The 20,431-nt window shown below is 41.2% G+C and overlaps 1 protein-coding gene across 1 annotated transcript in view; it reads left to right on the top strand.

Annotated features, from left to right (window-relative positions):
• Window positions 1-14,466: 14,466 nt before the first annotated feature.
• Window positions 14,467-20,431, top strand: part of PPP1R42 (protein phosphatase 1 regulatory subunit 42) — a 66,159-nt gene continuing 60,194 nt past the window's right edge. Inside the window, exon 1 of the transcript XR_013397297.1 lies at window positions 14,467-14,540. The gene's annotated coding sequence lies outside the window, so the exon portion shown is untranslated. The remainder of the gene's footprint in view (window positions 14,541-20,431) is intronic.

Here is a 20,431-nt window from a genome sequence, read left to right as displayed (position 1 = left end):
TCACATACCTTTCCTGAACAGGCGACTGTTACTCTCTGGAAATACGCTAAACAAGCTGGACATGGCCACTGTCCTCACAGAACTTCTGGAGGCTAAAGCTTAATTAACAAGAACTTAAAGATACTGCTATGAGGGGAGAAATAAAGTGTGTTGGGGACTCTTGAGGAGGAATGCATATCCTCAAGAGGGGTTGGCAGAGTTGGCTTCCTGAAGGATGTGGCCTGACCATTAAGTTGAAATATGAAAGGATTAGTCAGAAAGAGTAATAGGGAGGTGATTACTATTACAGGCAGGGAGTACAGCAGTATGTAGAAGCTCAGAGGTAGAAAGCAAGAACCTAGAACCTTCAAGGAAATGAGATTCAGTTAGACTTAAGATTGGTAAGCAGAGCCAAGCATGGTGACTCACACCTGTAACCCCAGCACTTTGGGAAGCTAAGGCAGGAGAATTGCTTGAGCTCAGCAATTCGAGACCAGCCTGGGTAAATGGCGAAATGCCATCTCTACTAAAAGTACAAAAAAATACCCAGGTGTGGTAGTGCGTGCCTGTGGTCCCAACTACTTGGGAGGCTGAGGTGGGAAGACCACTTGAGCCAGTGGCAGGGGTTGGGGGTGCAGTGAGCCGTGATCGCACTACTGCACTCCAGCCTGGGTGACAGAGTGAGACCCTGTCTCAAAAAAATAAAAGATATACATATATATGTGTATGTATATATATACATACATATGTGAGTAGGACTTGGGGAGTGACGAGAGATGACTTCAGAGGTAGGACCAGGGTAGATCCTGTGGTGGTATTCTGGAGTGTATCCTCACAGCATTAGGGAGTTAGAGAGTTTTAAACAGAGCAAAAATGTACTGTATTGTCTTTTCTAAGAGCTTCCTGTTGAGAGATATGGCAGTAAAGCCTAGATGACAGCAAATGAGATAACCCTTGGAGAATAAAGAATGAGAAGAGGGTCCAAGACTGAATCATGAAAACATCAGATATTTAAAATGGGCAGAGGAAGAGAAGACCACACGAGCCAAGGAGTAAGAAACCTTTAAAAATGAAGTTACAGCAGGGCACGGTGGCATGGCCCATAATACCAACATTTTGGAAGGCTGAGGCGGGAGGGTCACTTGAGCCCAGCAGTTTAATACCAGCCTGGGCAACATAGCAAAACCATCTCTCTACAAAAAACATACAAAAATTAACCAGGCATGGTGGCATGCACCTGTGGTCCCAGCTACTTGGGAGGCTTAAGTGGGAGGATCACCTGAGCCCAGGAAGTTGAGGTGGCAGTGAGCCATAATCGCACCTCTGCACTCCAGCCTGGGCAACAGAGTGAGTCCCTGTCTCTAAATTAAATAATAGGAACTTACCAGTGACTTCACATGCTACAAATGGTCAAGGAAAAGAAAACATGAGTTTTGTTAGAGTTAGCAATGAGGCAGCTTTTGGTTAAGATGCGGAAGCCAATTAATATTAATATCCAAATACTTGGTTGCTGATATATTAACATTTTGATCTGTTTTATGTCCCTTTAAAGGAGGCATCCCCCCGCCCCCAATTTCAGATAGCACAACCTGACCTCTATTTTTATGCACTTTAAAACAAAAATCATGAGCCAGGAGCGGTGGCTCATACCTTCAATCCTAGCACTTTGAGAGGCTGAGGTGGGTGGATCGCTTGAGCTCAGGAGTTCAGGACCAGCCTGGGCAACAAGGTGAAACCCTGTCTCTACAGAAAAAAAAAAAAAAAAAAATTCTGCCCCCAAGGAACAGCCAAAATCTGCAGTTACTGCCACAGATAGATATAGCAACACCAGCATCATATTGAGTCATTCTCGGAAAACGAATTGAGGTTTCTCTCACAGACATGAATAAATGGTTAAAGTTTTGACATGAAAAAGGAGTCATTGAAGTCACCATGAAAACATTAGCAGTTTTCATTCCAAGACTTGAATACAGTTATTCATATTTAATTTGGCATTCCACATTTAATTTGACATTGGTGAACTTACTATCTTGGAGGCTGGGCACGGTGGCTCGCGCCTGTAATCCCAGCACTTTGGGAGGCCAAGGTGGGTGGATCACTTGAGATCAGGAGTTGACTTCAAATTGACCAAGTTGACCTGACTTGAATACAGTTATTCACATTTAATTTGACAATCCACATTTAATTTGACACTGGTAAACTTATTAAGATTATCTCGGATGCTGGGTGCAGTGGCGCATGCCTGTTATCCTAACACTTTGGGAGGCCAAGACAGGTGGATCACCTGAGGTCAGGAGTTCGAGACCAGCCTGGCCAACCTGGCGAAACCCTATTTCTACTAAAAATACAAAATTAGCCATATGTAGTGGCACATGCCTGTAGTCCCAGCTACTCGGGAGGCTGAGGCAGGAGAGTGCTTGAATCCAGAGGTGGAGGGTACAGTGAGCAGAGATCGTGCCACCGCACTCCAGCCTAGATGACAGAGTGAGACATCTCAAAAAAAAAAAAAAAATTATCCTGCTGGGATGAAAAATACCTATGCTTACAACAGAGAATTACCAGGGAAAGAAAGCTTTTCAGTCCTAATTTCATTGGATTCATTTTGAGAAGTGTCAGTATTTCAGTAATGATACCTTGGTTGGAAGTAACCACAAAACAAAACAAAAGTCACTTTAAAAGAATATATTGGCTCATTGTCAAAAAAAAGATTCTGACTTCACTCTGATTGATCTAACGGGTCATGAGCCCACCTTTGGGATTACATATCGCAACTGCTGAGATAATTAAGGGCTACTTCTAGAGTAGGGACAATAAACCAAAATGAACAAGCAGTGGGTCAATTGATGCCACAGACACAACCACCAATGTCCCCTCAAGCAACCAACCAGCCCAGGCAATACCAGCCCCAGAATGAGGCAATTGCATTTTATTTAATGTAGCTACTTTACTAAAGAGATCCTTTACAAATATTTTTAAGCACTTCTTTACATTTTAATCTATTTTCATGATTACTTTTGGTATTAGTGTTCCAGTTTATAATACTGAGCTTTTAGGAAATCAGGGTTCAATTTGCAGCCATCATTTAGAAACTAAGTTGGGTTTGACTAAACTAAGTTGGGGTTGCCTTCTCCTGCAAAGTATTATCTTACAGCCTTGACCTACTCCAAGCTGAAAAGGTCATTTTTCCCAAGTGAAGTCTGTTTTTTGTTCAGTTTCAAATTTTTCAGAGATAATTTCCAAAGCTCTTTGGTAATAATATACAGGAAATGTCAATTATCATAAAAAATCCCAATGTCCAAGTAATAAAATGAGTCAGGGCAGAACTAGAAGCCCAGGCTGGAGCAGAGATGGAGTGAGAAGTCACTGGATATGGAACGGGGATTGGAGCCAGTTAAGGAGGACAGTGAGATACCAGAATTGAGGGTGTTCCAAATTTTCCAGCTTGTTTTAATATCTCAAGGTCCTAGTGAACAAAATGACCTTATATATATTGTTGACATGTACAATATACCTGTAGTACCACTTTTATGGTACACTGTCCAGTTATATGAGTACTTCAATCTGCATGTTTTATTTATTGATTAACAACACACCACACAAGTACTGCCAAGAACAAAAAAGCCAATAGGGGAAGAATAGCCATTTGCACTCCATTGTTCTCAATTTGGAAAATAAGCTTTGAGACCAAACATCATGTGCTCTGTTAGAGGGATCAAGTCTGAAGATTGTTGTCACAAATTAGTATGACTACCTAGTATTCAGGACTTTGAAAAATCACTGCATTGCACAATAGAATAAACCGCCCCACAGCGCATCCACTTAAAAATAAACACAGAAGAGAGCAGGAGCATAAGGAACTTTACAGTGAATCGGAGAAACTGTTGGAGGGTTGGAGTGCTGCATATTGCAGAGTTTCAAAGTTTCCAAAAACTGTTCTGTGAGTGATGAGGTACAGATGCATAAGTCATGCATGCAGAGAAGAGTTCATTTATATTACTAAGTCTGCACTGTATCCACATGTAGCTGAGTAAACTCAACTGAACACAGACTGTTAAGTATCCAAGGTTTCTGTATTTATGGATTGTTTTAACTATAACTTAATATACCTATATGGTGAGTAATGTGGTTTTTTGTTCTGGTTTTGAAGACAGGAAGATATACTACACAGAATGACAGCTTTTATTTTTGCTCATTCTTATATAATTGTTTAAATTATAATGAGATCATACTGTCATTCACTGTTTAATAATCAATGTCTCTATGCCATTGTATTCATAAAATACTTGTTAGAAAATTGAAAGTATAGTTGTGTGTTCTCTCATTTTGGCCTATTTTCAATACAAGCTCCAACAGCAAATAAATTTACTTTCTTGGGGCCAAAATTCTAGTTTAAGTAACTACTTCTGAGATAATCAGTCTATAGGTTTCTAAAGGTTTCTAAACTTTTTATCCATATACTACCAGAAGAAATACCATTTATCTTTGTAAACATAAAGTTATAATCTACTTTAGAAATCTAATAACACGAAACTCAGGTCAACTGTGACCAGATTGGCATACTTAAACTTTTGATCTCAGAAAAAATATTACGAAAATACAATCAGGAACTCTATCATTTCAGGTCATTTGGGAGGAAACAGCCAAAATCATAGCTTGATAACCAACACCAATGATTAATTGCTTTTTCAACATGTGGATTATCTTGGTGCCAAAAATTATAGAACAACTGCTTAACAAATTGGAGAGTCCCTGATGTCAATGCTCATATTTTCTTTGGATTATACTAAGCAATTATGCTAAAGTTTCTAATGACTGAGTAAAATGGTATTTGTGCCTTGGGCACATTTTGATGAACTACAGTTGTACTTTTCAAAACCTAAGAGGCACATGCTTTAAAAAGTATATTGCCTATAATAAATCTCTGTTTAAACTTTGTATTCGATTTCAGAGGATTATTATAAGTACCTATTGTAAAACTATAAATATGTTTACCATTGATAGTTGTTACTTTAAACTACTTACCTTCCTGAAAAATCAGTTGGTATAATTTCATCTCCAAATAAATGTTTAACTTACGTGATTCATTTTTGTTCCTAGCACTTGCTACTTCATACTCCATCCTTATATTCAGTTGAACTTATTCTATGTATCATTGATGTTACTAAATAAGTCCTTTAAAACACATATAGGCCGGGCGCGGTGGCTCAAGCCTGTAATCCCAGCACTTTGGGAGGCCGAGGCGGGCGGATCACGAGGTCAGGAGATCGAGACCATCCTGGCTGACACGGTGAAACCCCGTCTCTACTAAAAAATACAAAAAACTAGCCGGGCGAGGTGGCGGGCGCCTGTAGTCCCAGCTACTGGGGAGGCTGAGGCAGGAGAATTGCGTGAACCCGGGAGGCGGAGCCTGCAGTGAGCTGAGATCCGGCCACTGCACTCCAGCCTGGGCGGCAGAGCGAGACTCCGTCTCAAAAAAAAAAAAAAAAAAAAACACATATAGAATTAGCTTTAACTTTTTACTTCAACTCCTATATAATCCATCTCTCATTTCTTGCATATCTTTTCAGTATAATTGAAGCTCTCTTAAGGTTGTGGGCTTAGAAAATAAAGTAACACAAATTAGGCGAAAAAATTAATATGCAATTTTTTTTGTTTGTTTGTTTTGAGATGGAGTTTCACTCTTGTTGCCCAGGCTGGAGTGCAATTGCACGATCTCGGCTCACTGCAACCTCCGCCTCCCGGGTTCAAGCAATTCTCCTGCCTCAGACTCCCGAGTAGCTGGGATTATAAGCATGCACCACCATGCCCGGCTAATTTTGTATTTTTAGTAGAGACAGGGTTTCTCCATGTTGGTCAGATTGGTCTTGAACTGCCGACCTCAGGTGATCCACCCACCTTGGCCTCCCAAAGTGCTGGGATTACAGGCGTGAGCCACCATGCCTGGACAGAAATTAGTATGTGATCTTATATGTGAGGACACATCATCTTGAATAAGTACAGCCATCTGAAATGTTCTGTATCAGCACCCTAGGAAAGAGGGTAAAAGTAAGAGTTGGGAATGGGAGAGAAACAGAGAGACAGAGAGAGGGGGGAGGAGGAGGAGGAGAGGAAAGGAAGGAAGGAAGGAAGGAAGGAAGGAAGGAAGGAAGGAAGGAAGGAAGGAAGGAAGGAAGGAAGGAAGGAGGGAGGGAGGGAGGGAGGGAGGGAGGGAGGGAGGGAGGGAAGGAAGGAAGGAAGGAAAAAAAGAAAAGAAAAAGAAGGAAAGGGAAGGAAGGAAGGAAGGGAGAGAGGGAGGAAAAGAAAAAAGTGAAATGTTCTGTAGCTTCAAGAAAGTTACCTTGATAGGCCACTGATGTCAGAATTACAAATGAACACCACTTTTTAGGGAAGATTATGCTGTCTAACTAGTCTTAATATTTAAGGTAAACACTACATCACTTAAAACTATGGAATGTTGAAATGGTAATTCATATAGACAGACATCAACATTATAGACTTCTAGTTATTCCAAGATCTGAAAATAACACATGCTTTACCTACACCAAAGAGCAAAACTAAAACAACAGCTATATTGAATCTGACAATTTGGAACACAAGTTGAAATTATATTTCCAAGTTCTCAAGACCCTCCTGCTTAGATTTCTAAGGGCATCCTTAATACTATTAATTACATTAATATCACACTACAAAAACAGTATTTTTTCATCTTATAAAGTAGCAACTGCTCTCTCCTTCAAACTCTAAATATAATACATATAATAAAGTTAGTTTTTTCCTGTTAACAAAAGGAAAATTTACATTCTGCCTTATGAGTTAAATACTGTGACATATTAATACCAAAATCCAAATTTCTCACTGTGACCAAAAGGCCCTTTACATCTGATTCCTACTTTCCTCTCACCCATTCTCGCACTCCTTCACTATCTTCCACCCACACTGTCCTCTGGGTCCTTATGCTCACCCAGCTCTTCCCCACTCCAAACTTTACAGTGGCTGCTTTCTGGACCTGGAACACTTCCTTGCAGGCTCTCACACACTTGGCTCCTCATTCTTGTCTCAGTTCAAATGCCGATCTCCCTCATCTCAAGGAAATATTTTTCTCCTTCCCTTCTTCCTCCCTACCCCAGTTACACAATTTCATTACACTCTTATTTCTTTCTTTCACAGAATTTACTGCAATCTGAAATTATTTGGGTGCTTGATTTATTAGTCTGTCTCCCCTTTCTAGAATGTAAGCTCCAGGGGGTGGGGACTTCGTCTAACTCACCTTTGTATCCCCAGCACCTTAAGCAGTGGCACCTGGCAGTCAACCCATAAATATCTGTTCAGAAAAGAAATAAACTTACTGCACATATTTTATTTGCTTTTCAGAAACATCAACAATATATTGCATTTTTAGAGGAGGAAATTAAATGTGCCCATATTTGTTTGTTGTTTTTTGTTTGTTTGTTTTTGTTTTGAGACAGAGTCTTGCTCTGTTGCCCAGGATGGAATGCAGTGGCGCGACCTCAGCTCACTGCAAGCTCTGTCTCCCAGGTTCACGCCATTCTCCTGCCTCAGCCTCCCCAGCAGCTGGGACTACAGGCGCACACCGCCACGCCTGGCTAATTTTTTTGTATTTTTAGTAGAGATGGGGTTTCACCATGTTAGCCAGGATGGTCTCAATCTCCTGACCTCATAATCCACCCGCCTCTGCCTCCCAAAGTGCTGGGATTACAGGCGTGAGCCACCGCGCCCGGCCTGGTGCCCACACTTAAAGTGACTTTATTTTTTTAGAGATGGGGTCTTGCTATGTTGCCCAGACTGGGGTGCAGTAGCTATTCACAGGCACAATCATAGTGTACTGCAGCCTCAAACTCCTGGGCTCAAGCAATCTTCCTGCCTCAGCCTCCCAAGTAGCTGGGTCTAGAGGCATGGACTACTGTGACTTTTGTTACACTGTGAGATCATTATAAAAATGAATACCTTTTCCCAAAACTTCTTAAGAGGTTTAAAGTAGGTGTGAAAAAAAGCTTTATTCTATAAAGGATCACTACTGCAGAAATATATAAAAGGACACACAATAGTAAAAAACACCAGCCACTTACAAAAACAAGCATGAAGGAGTGGAACCCTTTTCAAATGAGCTTTACTCAAAAAGCAAACAGGAACCAAAAAGCGAAGCAATTAAATAGAGGTATACAGATATATAACATGTTTTCACTTATTTTAAGTTATTTTGAAAGATATGAGGATAGAGTATATTACATTGCTGAGTTTCACTCTTAGCCCCTATCCATCACGAACTAATTAAACTTTTGCTGAACTTATTATTGGCCTGATAAACTTAAGCAAAGTCTTGAATCTCCAGAGGTTTCCCATCTCTGGTACAAAAGACAATTTTTTTGAAATTCCTAAAACATAAGCAGGGAACTGCTCCTGAAGCGTAACCCAAACTTTTTCTAAAATTGTAAGTGCATGTCTTGCAAAATGCTACCTGAAAAGTCAAACTAAAATTTTAGACTCTGTTGACAATAAATGTTTCAGAAATTGAGATAAAACATTACTTAAATTAGAATGCTAGTGGCAATGTTTACAAAATAATTTTCAGAAAACTTCTTTTCACTTTAAGGTAAAATCTTTTTACTTTAAGGTATAATATTAAATGTGTCTTTAGGCTGGGTGCAGTGGCTCATGCCTGTAATCCCAGCACTTTAGGAGGCCGAGGCAGGTGGATTGCTTGAACCCAGGGGTTTAAGACCAGACTGAGCAACATGGTAAAATCTCGTCTCTCTAAAAAATACAAAAATTAGCCAGGCATTGCAGCACACCTATAGTCCCAGCTACTCGGGAGGCTGAGGTGAGCCATCTCTTGAGCCCGGAGGGTCGAGGCTGCAGTAAGCTGTGACCCTACCACTGAACTCTAGCCTGAGTGACAGAATAAGACCCTATCTCGAAAAAAAAAAAATGTGTCTTTAAGGTAATGAAACTGATTTTCAGCTGAGATCCTTAATTTATAGCCACATCTCACATGTTATATTTATTTCAATTTGATCCTCTAGTGAAGAGTGCAAGTGAACCATTTTAGAAAAGAGTCTACATATACTAAACATAATAGAACTGTAAAAATAGAACTTGAGAAAGTCTTTGTGTATTAAAATTAATATAACTTTTAAAAACAGAACTTCACAAAGTCTTTAAAAATAGAATTTCACAAAGTCCTTTCACATCTGTTCTTAGTTAATAATGGGGACATGAAGAGAAAACTAGATTTGAAAGTCATGCTGAGATTAAGTGGACACGGTTTGACTAGTATTAATATGTGAAAGTACTGGAGATGGCTCTCAGGCTCTACATCTGTAGCAGGGTGAACTATGGGCAAGACAGGAACTAGAGGAAGTCTATCAGATTTGTGAAGGATGGAAATTAGTTCAGTTTTGACAGCTTGAGTTTTCAATGCCTCCAGGACACTTATATCCAGGTGGAATCAATGTCTAGCAGCCAGTTGGAGGCATAGGTCTGGAACACAGAAGAAATGCTATGGATTGTTTTATATATAACCTATGTAATAATCATTTATATTTATAACATACATTATATAATAAATTTTATAAATCAGTTACTAAATTATTTTTTTTAATCACTTATTATTAGGGCTCATATTGTGTACATCATGGCCTTGGAAGGCTCCTAGTATCTTCTACAGAAGCTCCCAATGAAATGATCATCTCCAGGTTACAGGATACCTTGAATAGAGACTGCTTCATCCATAATCAGAAGGGTTTTGTTTGTATTGATTCTACAGCTTGCAGCTTCTGATAGATAGATAGATAGATAGATAGATAGATAGATAGATAGATAGATCAATAGATACTTGTTTAACTAAGCCTCCTGTAGTCATTTTCTTTTCTCTCCTCTGAGTTTCCTTTTGAAATGTCCTATAAAAATGGGAATGATGTCCCAATTTTCTGATTTAACCTCTACTTAAGGGAATTTTCCATTGTTCCTGTTAGGTATTTATTGCTATATAACAAATTACAAAACTCAGTAGATTAAAATAACACATATTGTTTCACAGATTTTGTAGGTCAGGGATCTAGGTCCTCTGCTTCAGAGTCTCTCACAATGCTGCTATCAAGGTGTTGGCTACAGATGAGATCTCATCTGAAAGCTCAGCTTCCTAGCTCAGATGGTATTTGTTGGCATTTAGTTTCTCATCGGATTGACAGTCTCAGTTCCTCACTAGCTATTGGCTAGAGACTATCCTTAGATCCTTGCCATATGCGCTCTCCTAAATGACAACTTGTTTTATCAAAGACTGCAAACCCAAAATGTAATAAAGTCTGCTAACAATACAGAAGTTATAATCTTTTGTAACCTAATCACAGAAAGAAAGTCTATCAGCTTTGCCTTATTCTATTGGCTAGAACAGGTCAGTAGGTCTAGTCCACATTCCAGAAGAAAGGATCACACAAGGGCCTGCATATCAGGAGGTGAGATCACTGAGGCCATCTTAGAAGTCTGCCTACCATATAACTAATATTTACCAATCTACAAGATCAAGACAAAAAGAGGCATTAACAAAAATGCCAACTTTTCTGTATGGAGTTATGTGATGTTACGCAGGTCTGGGCCCTTTAACTTCCTGGTTTCTCAGTGAAAGATGACTAATCATTAAAGCTAGTGTGCTGTATGTACTCTGGAAGGTAAGGAAATACATATGGGCTACAAAGAAAAATATATGAAATATAAAGTATGTTTCCATCAAGGTTTCTTGGAAACTCTAGTCGAGGCTTTTATAAAGTGCTTTTAAGCATCATTCTTCCAAAAGTACCTTTTAAAATGATTCTCAAGGCTTCACAATATATATACATTTTTTACAAATACATATTTCCCAACATCTGTAAAAGGGTAAATCTTAAGAGTATTTTATGCTGAACTTACAAATTTGGTACTGAAGATAAGTATTTCTTGTAGTCTGCCAAATTTCTGCCACAATGGAAAATATGCAGATGATTGTTTAACATTCTGTGCCATCAGACAGGAATTATATTTCACATCTTTTTTTTTTTTTTGAGACGGAGTCTTGTTCTGTTGTCAGGCTGGAGTACAGTGGCGCGATCTCAGCTCACTGCAACCTCTGCCTCCCAGGTTCAAGCAATTCTCCTGCCTCAGCCTCCTGAGCAGCTAGGACTACAGGTGGGTGCCACCACACCCGGCCAATTTTTGTATTTTTAATAGAGACGGGGTTTCACCACGTTGACCAGGATGGTCTCGATCTGCTGACCTCGTGATCCGCCCACCTTGGTCTCCCAAAGTGCTGGGATTACAGGCGTGAGCCACCGCACCTGGCCTATATTTCACATCTTAATGAGAAAATACCTTCTCTTAATTTGTTGCATCAAAAAAAAAAATTAGTAATTCGGCTGGGCGTGGTGGCTCACACCTGTAATCACAGCACTTTGGGAGGCTGAGGCAGGTGGATCATGAGGTCAGGAGTTCAAGACCAGCCTGGCCAATATGACGAAACCCTGTCTCTACTAAAAATATAAAAAATTAGCCAGGTGTGGTGGCGCACACCTGTTCTCCCAGCTACTTGGGAGGCTGAGGCAGGAGAATTGCTTGAACCCAGGAGGTAGAAGTTGCAGTGAGCCGAGATCATGCCACTGCACTCCAGCCTGGGCAACAGAGTGAGACTCTGTCTCGAAAAAGAAAAAAAAAAGAAAAGAAAAGAAAAAGAAAAATCAGTAATTCAAACCATTGTAACTACCAGCAGTCACATTTTCAATTCCATGAACAGTGGAATGCAAAATAAATTTTCAGAATGTAATTTTATCATTTAAAAAAATCTTATTGCTAAAAATAGGAGGGAAAAATCATGATTCTATCACCAAGAAACAATCACTATTAAACATTTTGGTATGTATCTATATGTATATCCTTTTAGACTATTAAATATGTTTTATTTAAATGTTATTTAATTTAAATATGTTAAATGTGTTAAATAATATTACCGCAAATGAGATAATACTCCATTTTATAATGATATATGCAATTGTTCCAAAATGAAGATTTCCAGAGCAACTGATTTTCAATGAGGCATTGCTAAACAAGGCTCCTAGCAAAGTAATGCTAGCAGCAGGTTGACCAAGTGCTACACAGAGCAATGGACCAGCCCTGCATCATTGTTAAATGATGAAGGGGATAAAGCTGTTATCCCCAAAGGAATGAACTACAAAACAGATAATTGGGGGGACATCTAATTCGTACCCCTCTAGTAGTGTTTTAGCCATATTACGTTGATCATGCTTTTATTTCCTTTTTTTTTTTTTTTTTTTTGAGACAGAGTCTCGCTCTGTTGCCCAGGCTAGAGTGCAATGGCACAATCTTGGCTCACCGCAACCTCTGCCTCCCGGGTTCAAGCAACTCTCCTGCCTCAGCCTCCCGAGTAGCTGGGATCACAGCCGCACGCCACCACAACCGGCCACCCTTTGTATTTTTAGTAGAGACGGAGTTTCACCATGTTGGTCAGGCTGGTCTCAAACTCCTGACTTCGTGATCCACCCGCCTTAGCCTCCCAAAGTGCTGGGATTACAGGCGTGAGCCACCATGCCCAGCCATTCTTTTATTTCTTAACCTTTTTATTCTGTTAGGTACCCCGTCCTTAAACTCCCTCCCCCAGTGTCTGAATCTGAATTATGAGTTTCTGAATCACTGAATTATTGTGCTTCTCAGGACAATTCTCACCTCTGATGATTCTTTCTATACCATCTTTACTAGCTTTTCTTCCCTCTTTTATCCAAACTAGTTGGCATAGCTACTAACCCACTATTTCGCTTTCCTTGTTTTCTCCCTCACTACCATTTATGGCCTCATGGTTTAAATAATCAGCTTTATATTGGAGACTATTAAAACCTTTCTCACCTCACACTTAAAGTATGTAAACCAAACTCGTCCACTTCCCCTCAAATTATTCACCATCTCTCCTCTTTCCCCAGTATTGTTCCTTTATCATAGCTAACATCTGGGAATTATCTTCAACTTCTCCCCTCCCTTTATCCTACCCAGTCTCTATTAAATCATGCTTCGAAATATCTCCTAAAGTTTTTCATTCCTTTCCACTTTCTTTGCCTTCACTCCAACCCAGGCCAAGATTGCTTTCACAACTGGACTTAAGCGAAAATATCCTGAATGGGGTTAGGGCTCCTTTGCCCCCATTCTCCCACCTTCCTAGGGTACTCTCATTGTAATGGTCAGGGGGATAAAATGAAAAGGGAACTGGGCTTAAAATCAGGAGGCCAAGAAGTTCCCTCTCTGCCACCCCAGGTGTGACCTTGAGCATGTTTCTTTCTTCTTTTGAGCCCTGGGAATTTCCTTATCTGCAAAATGGCAATTTGGACTACCTCATGGGCTCTAAGCTGCCTTGCAATTCTAACAATCTTCTACTCTGACACTTCTTTTTGCTCAAAGAAAGGCAATGACAATCTTTTCTCACCAGAATCACAGCTGGTACTCAATGTGTTCCAGCTTGCATTGTCCCTTACATCCAGACTGCTCACCATATCCCTAATAAGCCCCGGGCTTTCCACTATAAATGTCAGTTCCCTGTACTATTGTTCTTCTTCTGCAATTAAATTATTCCTTTTACAAACATTTATGGAGTAACTATTAATGTACAAGGCACTTTGCTAGGTCCTGGAAATGGCGAGGTAAACCACATAATCCTTGCCCTCAAAGAATTTACCATCTCATTGGAGATGTGGCTAAGTAGGTAACATATAATATTGTATTACGTGCTATGCTGAAAAAAATAATACATCTCAGCTGTTTCGGGGGAAGAACGGGCATCACTTAACAAAATGGGATACCCAGGAAGACTTTGGAAAGGCTGCACTAATTCCAAACTAAGTCTTTAAATCTTAAAAGGAAAAATAAGACTGAAGGAGGTGAGAAAATGTGTGCTATGTCTTCCTTGAAGGGCAGAGAAGAGAGAGGAATTATTATTTTTTTTATTATTAAGAACAAGGTATACTGAAAAACACTGGAGTATAGAGGGCAGGTGGCAAGCGGTGAGGTTGGTCATGATGAATAGCCCTCAATGTCACCCTAAGGAATTTGAGGTTTCACCGAGGAAAGGATGGAGTACAGGCTGTATTCTGAATCAGATAATTCCTTTCCTGGTCTGTTATTGGGAAAAGGTGGTTGTTGGGCACTGAAACGGTCAAAGCCGATGGCAGGATAATCCGGTAGGAGGAAATGGTAGTCTGCCAAAAATTGTTCCGGCTACTAATTGGTCCACTAAAACAATACGGTGACCGATGCCTCACGGCCTCTTCAAGCTAACAGGACTCTAGTCAGAGTCCGCCTACTGGCCACCGTCAGTGCCCATTAGCGCCCGGCCGCCGTGTCACAGAGAGCAGGACGCACCGGGGAGGGAGCTGCCTGCGACGTCGCGAGATTTCTCGTGAGTGGCGCTTGGACAGAGCGTCTGGTAGCCCAGCAACCGCCGCTGGTCTGCGTAGAGACCCGGCGCTGGCGAAACCTACCAAACCGGAGTTACCGACCCGACTGTCCCGCGAGGGGTGAGCTGCCCGCGGGGAATAAGCGTGGGGACCGAGGAAATCCTAGAACCATGTTTCTCAAACTTGCCTGCCACTAAGACTTTCTGGGACATTTGTTAAAATGCAGATCCTTGGGCCCTATCTTTAGACATATAGAATTTCCAGAAAAAATGGTCTGGAAGTCTGTTTTTAACAAATGGTTACCTGGCAAGATTGGGAAACAGCTCTAGAGGAGGGAGTCACAGGTGAAGGGGTGGTCGTGGGGCTGAGGAAGCAGCCCGGTGGGCGTGGAGCTGAGTTTGAAAGGGTTTTGAAAAGCCTAAGGGCTGGAGCCAGTGATTTAGAGCATCTGGAAGCCACTGAACCTGTGGCCTAAGTGGAAGTATAGATATTAACAGAATTCAGAAAACGTTGTCCACTGCCTCTAGCCTGTGGGAATTCCAGCAGATGAAAGACAAGGGGTTCGTTAAAATGGATTCCACCCATCTAAGAAACCTACACAGGTACCCCCCGAACCGAAAAGGTGGAAAACAACAATAATAACAACAGGAACAAACAAAAAACCAAACAACAACAACAACAAAAAGCTAACAATAAAATGGATTCCTAGAGCCTGTAAAGAAGCTCTAAGCCGTTCCCACCGGTGGCCTGGGAGAGAGAGATCTAGCAAGAGGAGTCCCAAAGTAACAAGAGATACCTAGAGGGTGGAAAGTAGGCAAAAGCAGTTTCTCAAACTTTAGAACACAATTAATCTCTTTTAAAAGAAAACCAAAGACACTTCACAAGTGCTGACATTATCTTTATTATAATGTTCTAAAATGTATCCAAATCCACTCTAGGTTCAGTTTAAACTCCTGAAGCTTTTAATTTTCTAAAAACAATAAAACTACCAGTACAGTTTAAATTAATATTGTTTTTAACAATATGAATGGTGGTGTTTTGATGAAACTAAATTCTCTCTTATGGACTGCTACAGTGCAAATTCTTTTGAGTTAACAGTCTATTATTTTGTGTTGTGGGTTGATTCAGTTCTCTCCTTTTCCATATTCAAGCTAGAAAATTTTCCTATAGCTTACTGATGAGGTCCGTTGACCTTCCCTTGGTTTAGTAAATACTTCACTTACATACAAAGTTTGCCTCTGTCCTTTTCCAAAATTATCTAAGGTCATTAATTTTTATCTATGTGAACACCAATTTATACACTGAAATCTACAGACAGAATCCATTTCTAAAGTGAAAGTATTAAGAATATGTCATTTCAAAATATGCTGCTCTGGCATATTGACTATATTTAGTTAAAAGCACTTGAAAAATGACTGGGCATAGTGGCTCACACCTGTAATCGTAGCACTTTGGGAGACTGAGGCGGGCGGATCACTTGAGATCAGGAGTTCCAGACCAGCCTGGCCAACATGGCGAAACCCTGTCTCTACTAAAAATACAAAAATTAGCCAGGCGTGGTGGTGCATGCCTGTAATCCCAGCTGCTTGAGAGACTGAAGCAGGAGAATCGCTTGAACCCAGGAGGCAGAGGTTGCAGTGTGCCAAAATCGCACCACTGCACTCCAGCCTGAGCAACAGACCAAGACTCCATCTCAGGAAAAAATAAAGAAAAGCACTTGAAAAATACAGGTAGGCCGGGCGCGGTGGCTCAAGCCTGTAATCCCAGCACTTTGGGAGGCCGAGACGGGCGGATCACGAGGTCAGGAGATCGAGACCATCCTGGCTAACACAGTGAAACCCCGTCTCTACTAAAAAATACAAAAAACTAGCCGGGCGAGGTGGTGGGCGCCTGTAGTCCCAGCTACTCTGGAGGCTGAGGCAGGAGAATGGCATAAACCCGGGAGGCAGAGCTTGCAGTGAGCTGAGATCCGGCCACTGCACTCCAGCCTGGGCGACAGAGTGAGACTCCGTCTCAAAAAAAAAAAAAGAAAGAAAAGAAAAGAAAAATGACAGGTAAAAGATGATTGCTCTGACTTTTATTCTGTTTTTTTGCTTTTTTGTTTTGAGACAGGGTCATGCTCTGTTTCGCAGGCTGAAGTGCAGTGGCGCAATCACAGCTCACCACAGCCTTGACTTCCCAGGCTCAAGCAATCCTCCTCCCTCAACCTCCCAAACAGCTGGGACCACAGGCATGTACCACCATGCCTGGCTCATTTATTTTTTGTAGAGACGGGGGTCTCGCCATGTTGCTCAGGCTGGTCTCGAGCTCCTGGGCTCAAGCAATCCTCCTGCCTCAGCCTCCCAAAGTGCTGGGACTACAGGTGTGAGCCACCACACCCTGTCTGTTCTGTTTCTTAAAAGCAGGAGAAGAAATTTTCATATGAACGATTTCCTCCCTATACTAGAAAGTATCATTCTTACCATCAAGGACTGGAAGCTGAAGCCAAGGAAAAGCTGTATAAACAAACGTTTTTACAAGAACCCTTCACCAATCAACTACCCTAGCCCTAACCCAAGCTCCTTTACCTTGTCACATTTTCTTTTTTATTTTTTTTGAGACGGAGTTTCGCTCTTGTTGCCCAGGCTGGAGTGCAATGGCATAATCTTGGCTCACCACAACCTCTGCCTCCCGGGTGCAAGCGATTCTTCTGCCTCAGCCTCCCGAGTAGCTGGGATTACAGGCATATGCCACCATGCCTGGCTAAGTTTTTTGTATATTTAGTAGAGACGGGGTTTCATCATATCGGTCAGGCTGGTCTCAAATTCCTGACCTCAGGTGATCCACCCACCTCAGCCTCCCAAACTGCTGGGATTACAATCATGAGCCACTGTGCCCGGCCACATTTTCACAATTTACTATGCTCTTAATTTTTTCTTTTCTTTTCTTTTTTTTTTTTTTTTTTTGAGACAGAGTCTCACTCTGTTGCCCAGGCTGGAGTGTAGTGGTGCGATCTGGGCTCACTGCCACCTCTGCCTCCCAGGTTCAAGCGATTCTCCTGCCTCAGCCTCCTGAGTAGCTGGGATTATAGGCATGTGCCACCACAACCAGCTAATTTTTGTATTTTTAGTAGAGATGGGGTGTCACCATGTTGTCCAGGCTGGTCTCGAACTCCTGACCTCAAGTGATCTGCCCACTTTGGCCTCCCAAAGTGCTGGGATTACAGGCATGAGCCACTGCACCTGGCCTACTATCCTTTTTCTAACTTAGTATGCAAGTATACAACTCTGCGTATTTGAGTCTTCATTTCTTATGAAGGTTCCCATGCCACATTAAACTTGTATTAACTAAATTTGCTTGCTTTTCTCCTCTTGATCTGCTATATGTCAATTTAATTATTAGGCTCAGCCACAAAACAAACAAACAAACAAACAAACAAAAAACCCTAAAATGGAAGAGGTAACATTTTGCCTTCCCTACAACAGCATGGCCATTCATGAGGTTTCGGGTGATCCAAATTTTCTCTGTTTTAGCCAAAGTTAGAAAACAGAGCCTGAAGTAAAAACTCATGTGATAGGCTGGGCATGATGGCTTACACCTGTAATCCCAGCACTTTGAAAAGCCAAAGCAGGAGGATCACTTGAACCCAGAAGTTTGAGACCAGCCTGGGCAACATAATAAGACCCTGTCTGTAAAAAAAGAAAAGAAATATCTTCTTATTAAGCTTAGATGAAAAAATTCCTGGCAAGGCATGGTGGCTCATGCCTATAATCTTGGCACTTTGGGAGGCTGAGGTGGGAGGATTGCTTGAGGCCACGTGTTTGAGACCAGCCTGGGCAACATAGTAAGACCCTGTCTCTACAAAAATAAAAAAATAAAAAATAAAAAATTAGCTGAGCATGGTGTTATACACCTATAGTCCCAGCTGCTCAGGAGGCTGAGGTGGGAGAAACACGTGAGCCCAGGAGTTTGACACTGCAGTGAGCTATAATCACACCACTGCACTCAAGCCTTGGCAAAAGTAAACCCCTATCTGTACAAAATAATAATAATAATAATAATAAAATCCTAAATAAAACATTAGCAAACTTAATTTGCATATATATGTTATTCTGACTAAGTTTGGTTTATCCCTGGAATGCAAAAAGATATAACATTAGAAGTCTACCAGCCTGGGTAACATGGTACAACCCTGTCTCTACAAAAAATACAAAAATTAGGCCGGGTGCGGTGGCTCACGCCTGTAATCCCAGCACTTTGGGAGACTGAGGCGGGCAGATCACAAGGTCAGGAGATTGAGACCATCCTGGCTAACACGGTGAAACCCCATCCCTACTAAAACAATACAAAAAAATTAGCTGGGCGTGGTGACAGGCGCCTGTAGTCCCAGCTACTCAGGAGGCTGAGGCAGGAGAATGGCGTGAACCCGGGAGGGGGAGCTTGCAGTGAGCCGAGATGCGCCACTGCAGTCCAGCCTGGGTGACAGAACAAAACTCCGTCTAAAAAAAATAAATAAAATAAAATAAGCTGGCATGGTGGCATGAGCCTGTAGGGCATGAGCTACTCGGGAGGCTGAGGTGGGAGGATTGCTTGAGCCCAGGAGGCAGAGGTTGCTGTGAGCCGAGATTGTGCCACTGTACTCCAGCCAGAGTGACAGAGCGAGACCCTTTCATGCACACACACATACAAAAAGAACCATTAGAAGTCTATTAATGTATTTCACCACATCTCCTAAGGCAAAAGAAAAACATTTCATAACCATCAACCTTCATTCATGAGTTTAAAAAATACTTTACAAACTATGAATATAAAAGCACTTTCTTAATCTGAATATGGCTATCTTTTTTTTTTTTTTTGAGACGGAGTCTTGGTCTGTCGCCAGGCTGGAGTGCAGTGGCGCGATCTCAGCTCACTGCAACCTCCTCCTCCCGGGTTCAAGTGATTCTCCTGCCTCAGCCTCCTGAGTAGCTGGGACTACAGCGCGCACCACCATGTCCAGCTAATTTTTTTGTATTTTTAGTAGAGACGGGGTTTCACCATTTTGGCCAGGATAGTCTTGATCTCTTGACCTCGTGATCTGCCCACCTCAGCCTCCCAAAGTGCTGGGATTACACGCGTAAGCCACGGTGCCCATGCTATCTTAAAAAAAAAACAAAACTTACAGCAAATATCATACTAAAAAAAAAAAAACTTACAGCAAATATCATACTTAGTGGTGAAATGTTGCAAGTATTTCTTTTGAGATCAGCAATAAGACAAGTGCATGTGCCCTCATCGCTTCTACTCAACCTTGTTCCTAGAGGTCCTAGCAAGTGCAATAACACAATAAAAAATAAAAAAAAAAGATAAAAGGTTTGGGAAGTAGTAGACTGTTACTCATATATAATCTGATTGTCTACATGGAAAACATAAAGACTCTATAAAATAAAATTAATGTGTCCTTACCAGTGTTGCTGGATATAAAATCAGTATTTTAAAAATACTGCGTTTCTATACAGTAGCTACAAACAGAAAATATAATTTCTAAAAGAATAGCATTTGCAATATCAACAAAAATACATGATCCCAATAACTCAAAAATAAAAACTTGAGCTGGGCATGGTGGCTCATGCCTGCAATCTCAACAATTTGGGAGGCTGAGGCAGGTGGATTGCTTAAGCCCAAGAGTTTGAGATTCCCCTGGCAACTTGGCAAAACCCCATCTCTACTAAAAATACAAAAATTAGCTGAGCATGGTGGCGCAGGCTTGTAGTCCCAGCTTCTCAGAAGGCTGAGATGGGAGGATCATTTGAGACTGAGAGACGGAAACTGCAGTGAATCGAGATCAGGCCACTGTACAGAGCGAGACTCTGTCTCAAAAACAAGCAAACGAATGAAAAAACAAAACAAAACAAAAAACTTATGCATGGCCTTAAATATAAAAGAAAAATTTTTAACTACTGAAAATCACTAAATTAGCACTACCAAAATGGAGAGACTTACCATACTCATGGAAAAGAAGACTTGATATTAGAGAAATGTCAGTGCTTCAT

The sequence above is a fragment of the Macaca mulatta genome, chromosome 8 (assembly GCF_049350105.2).
Source record: "Macaca mulatta isolate MMU2019108-1 chromosome 8, T2T-MMU8v2.0, whole genome shotgun sequence".
In the NCBI taxonomy this organism is placed as follows: domain Eukaryota; kingdom Metazoa; phylum Chordata; class Mammalia; order Primates; family Cercopithecidae; genus Macaca; species Macaca mulatta.
This window is presented reverse-complemented; position numbering and strand designations above follow the sequence as displayed.